Source organism: Gavialis gangeticus, unplaced genomic scaffold, assembly GCF_001723915.1.
Source record: "Gavialis gangeticus isolate Ggan-Ray unplaced genomic scaffold, GavGan_comp1, whole genome shotgun sequence".
Lineage (NCBI taxonomy): Eukaryota > Metazoa > Chordata > Crocodylia > Gavialidae > Gavialis > Gavialis gangeticus.
Window position 1 is genome coordinate 76,521,238 of NW_017729022.1, and position 4,746 is coordinate 76,525,983.

The 4,746-nt window shown below is 44.9% G+C and overlaps 2 long non-coding RNA genes across 2 annotated transcripts in view; one reads left to right on the top strand and one right to left on the bottom strand.

Annotated features, from left to right (window-relative positions):
• LOC109296167 overlaps positions 1-94 on the bottom strand; it is a 521-nt gene extending 427 nt beyond the window's left edge. Inside the window, exon 1 of the long non-coding RNA XR_002096906.1 lies at positions 17-94. This is a non-coding gene — a long non-coding RNA (uncharacterized LOC109296167). The remainder of the gene's footprint in view (positions 1-16) is intronic.
• The window catches only part of LOC109296169, a 717-nt gene extending 201 nt beyond the window's left edge, over positions 1-516 (top strand). Inside the window, exon 2 of the long non-coding RNA XR_002096907.1 lies at positions 26-516. This is a non-coding gene — a long non-coding RNA (uncharacterized LOC109296169). The remainder of the gene's footprint in view (positions 1-25) is intronic.
• Positions 517-4,746: the final 4,230 nt, after the last annotated feature.

Consider the following 4,746-nt stretch of genomic DNA (forward strand, 5'->3'; position numbering starts at 1 on the left):
TAAAGCCTTTTTCAACCTTGGTAAGGTAGCAGCTACCCAGTTGGTGAGAATACATGAGGCAGCGTGTCAAGATGGCCCTCTGGTCTTTAGGGTACTAATTCTGAAGAGTCAAGTTCAACTCCATGTTCTGCCACCATTCCTGTATGACCTTAGACTTTTGAGCTTGTCTACACTTAAAAGGAGTTGCTGACACACCTGTAGAGCTGAGAGCATGTATGCTGGTACACATGAAGCTTCCTGAATGGATTAAGCTGTGCCAAAGGATTTTTCAATATGGGGGTATGGCTCTTCCAGCTAGGGGGCAATTTTCTCATGCTCCTAAGAACATGTCATTATGCTGGGAAAAACTGAATGCAGGCAAACCCAAGTGACTCCAGGCCTCTGCTCTTTCCTCTCACCCCATGTGAACTGTGGTAACAGCACTTCTCTACCTCACAGGACTGTTTTGAGGATGCATACATTCAAGCTAGCACGGTGCTTAGCTACTGTAGTGACAGGACCCATCTACCTATGATAGATAAAGCAGCACTGTTCTTTTGTTTGTTTCTGGTAGGAGAGAAGTGTGCATGTTGTTTTTAGAGTGTAAACTCTTTAAGACAGGTCTGTGGAATGATATTTTGGCTCCACTGATGCATCCCATTGCCTTCAGTGCAATAAGGATGTCACCTGCTATTATTAAAATGTACATGGCTTATTACAAAATGTGACCTATAATATAGGAAAGCATTGCATGTCCTCGGAGGGACCAATGTAATACACAGTGTATTTTAATGTTTCCAGCTGGATGGCAGGTTCTGATCAACAAAGCCCGCAATCCAGATTCTACTGTTGTAAAGCCAGGGCATCGCGCTAAAATGATGCATCAGTACATTCCAGTCCATCTCTCAAAACACAGCTGCATTATCCCGTCCTGCTGTCACGAGACCATTGGCTAGGAAAGGACAATGAGCTACCAGAATCTCTAAAGCAACAGCAAGTATGGGAGAGGTGGGGTTAGTGTGCACAGTTTGAATCAGACAGCTGCAACTGGTGGAGTACTACTGGCCTGCTGTTTTACAAACCACACCTGCCCTGGTAGAGCAAATAGCACATCTACAGCCAACTGTAAGAGATGAAGAGGGCCTCTATTCCACTGTCATCTCAGCCCAGTCTTGGCCATATGAATTATTCTTGATCCAAAAAAATAGAGGAAGCACCATCTAGCCCTGTAAAGAGGGCTACTTGAAATGTAAAAAACAATAGAGCTGTGTACAACAAGAGCAATGCTACAACCAGGAGTCTGTTCCCTTTCCCAGCTCTTTACTGGCGGAGTGTGAGGGCTTTGCAGAACACAGTGGACTGATTTGTTTGAAGTGGACTGTAGAATGTCATTTCCTTTTTAAAGGAAGTAAAAGTCGTCTTCTGCTCTCACACTCTTGTGAATACTGCTCTGCCCCTTCCAAACACTGGCAAAAGGAAAAAAGGTGTTTCTTTCAGTAATAACCACTCCGTTCCAGCAGGCTCAGAAAGCAGCTCCTTCACCATGGTCTGGAAGAGGGAGTGGTACTCTCAGCAGGTCTTGGAGACAGGCAGAGACCAGAAGTTCAGTAAAAATGCTTCTTTACCTGATATTTGTGCTAAAGCTCATGACAGGTGGGCACAGACAGGTGACTCCTATTAGCTAGGGCAGTTTTCCTAAGCTTACCTACAATTGCCAATAAGTCAGTGGAAAATGTTTGCTGGTTTAAGCAAGGTTGGAGTAGATTGTAATCTACCAGAGTTGGTTTAATACTAAGAAAGTCCTATTCTTCATGTAAGTCTTGAAAAATTTAATTATGTTCCACTCCCTCGCTGCAAGGGTGAAGCCTGGATTGTAGCTGTGAGTAGGAGGGAAAATAATGAGAAACCAGTTCTTGTGTACATGTTCAGAGCCAACAATAAATTTAGGAAGCTGCTGTTATTTAGCAGTAAAAGCCATTGCTCTCTCCTCTGAGCTCAGCCATGAATAGATGCTGCTAAAGCAGGGGGGTCAGAGAGTGTGATTGTTTAGAGACATTACAACACTGAGGGAGAGGGCACTGCATTAAATGGCTCCAGGTATTGCAACCTCTCTGCAGTGAGGGAGTAATATTACATCTACTGTACAATTGCATCATAACCATCATCACATTAAAACCTAAAAGGCACTGCTTTAAAGGCAAAATACTTCAGATGAAAGAGGGAGAAGATTCTTCACAATATCCTCTTTTATCAATCAAAACAGTCAAACTGATCAGCTTACTGTTCCCCCTTCTTCTCCCTCCAGCAGTGTTCCTTTAGCTGCAGTGATTTTACAAATAAATTGACAGAACAGTAAGAGGAGGTATTAGCTGCATTCTCCAGGGTAGACTTTATGCTCAGGAGAGAGGTTAGTCCTGTTGCCTTTTACATACAAAAGGAATATATGCTACAGTGCGCTGTATCTAAGGTCAGAAGCCAGAACAAGCCTGCTAAGCAGATCTTAACAGATCAAGCTATCACATGCCCTAGTGTTGGTAAGAGCAACAACAGCTCTACAAAGAAGCTATACGTATGCTTCACAGGGAGGCAAAAGCAGGTAAGTCACAGCACAGCTTGATACTGGGTAGCAATCTCCTCCTACCCCCTTGCCCCCACAGTTAATAGAGACAGTAGGGCACAACAAAGAGCCTCTCCTCTTACGTGCTGCAGTGGCTGCCTTTTAAGAGAAGAAAGTCAAATTACAAAGGCAGCAGTGGCTGTACTTGTCCAGCTGGGATGGAACAGCAGCAGACTTACATTTATCATCCACTTGTTCCAGCACCCACACTTCTCTCGGTACCTTGGAAGTCTAATGGCCCCACTAATAGCTGCTGAAAAGTGGAGGTTATGGGAGGCAAGTAAACAGATATGAAATCATCATTTCAGCAGGCTCTTCTCAGTCTGTTTTAGCAGTGCTGTCTGATAGAACCAACATCCAGACAGCTCATGAACACACACTGCCCTGCTACTGCCTAGCAACCTGTTAGAAAGACTCAGATCGCAGAGGGCAGTAAAATCCCTAAGATACAAATTAAAGACCTGCTCCTGCTCAAGTTAACAGTAGAACCAAACTGGGGCCAGGAGCAGAGAGCCCTTAACAGCTGGCCAGAGCAAGCGACTCAAGTAAAATAGCAGGAGAAAGGAATGAGGAGATTTCAATGGTGTTATGTCTGCATCCAGAAATGAGTTACAAGTCCAACTTGTTTCTGTGATATCTCCTAGCAGAAGTGCCTCCATGAGGATGGTTATAAATGAGGCATACGGTCTGGATAGACATAAAATTATGAAATGCATGGGTCAGTTCTACATCAAAGGTCAACTCAGGACAGAACCACCCTCTAAAAAAAAAAAAAAGAGAAAAGAACTCTTTAATTACATCCAGCTCAGTTCCAGTTTCTCTTTTCAGTCTTTTTTTCTCCAAATCTAGCCTTGTAAAGATTAATGCTATACAGAAGCAGGGAACAGGGATAGTACAAGTGTTCTCCTATAAGAGAATATTCAAAGCCTTGGGAAAAGAAGACAAAAGACTCTACCAAGGGGGAGCACACTGCACAGAGGATATAAAGTGCTATTTATACTTGTGAAAAGCAACCCAGTTAGTACTGCAAGGACTTGTCTTACACATGCTGGGTCATTTCCCCCCTTCCTCAAACCTAATTCCTAATCTGTCTGGCATGAAGAAAAAAGGGAAAGCAACTTCTGAGTCCCAAACAGAAGCAGACATCTGCTGGAGACAGCCCTCGCAGGAAGGTGGGATGTGCCCATCTCTCACTTCCGAAGTACCAAGGGTCAAACCAATGCTGAAACTGGTAAAGGGAGTGCAGAAGTCAGTCAAAAAGAAGAAAAAAAAGTTGGACAAAATGTAGGGAGTTCAGGCCCAGCTTTGGCCCACAGTTAGGAGGAATGGAATGAAGTGTCTACTCCATTTGCCAGCAATTAGGTAACATTTCCACAGTAGTTGTGCAGCCAGCCCACTTGACTACAGCTTGCAAGACAGCCCAGCTGCTGATGTCTGTCATAGGAAAAAAAGGCCCCATCCCCATGACTGCCATGGCCTTAGTTTAAGCAAGGTAGATGAGTGCATTGCATACCTGGCTTCACATACACAGGTAAACTGACTTAAGTCAGTGGCTCAGCTTGCATGCCAGCAGGTTTAGGACCTACAAGAATGTGCTGCAAAGCAGCAAGTTACACCTTTGGCTCAGAGTGAAACACATTCAAGTCTGGCAAATGGAGGGCAGTCATCCTATCCTGCTCAGGAGCCAGCCTTTCATGAGGGGCCATATGGTCCCACACAAACTATATCCAGCCCTTTTCTGTAATCTAAGAGCTGCAATCCTTGTGCACAGGAGGTAGAGGGCAGGAAGATTTGGCCCCTAGTCTCCCACATGTCCATCTCTCCCTCAGGCATGTGAACCAGAAGAGGACTCAAAGCTGCCAGAGAACAACAGAATCAGCCTTGCACCACAGCTGAAACCCAGTACACAGCACATTGACAGACGTACACCTTCTTGCTATATGCGGACAGCTGCCTGACAAAGAACCCACTTACTGAATGTTCAAGCAGAGGGATGAGTGACAAGACAGGGCAAGCACAAGCTGAAGCAAACCATGGCACAAGGAGAGGGAGCTGGTCTAAGCAGCAGAATGCCCCCCCCCCAAGAGATTCTGCATTCATCTGTTAGAGGGGGAAGGACTGACTACCCTAGTCAGAGGCAAGCTTCCACA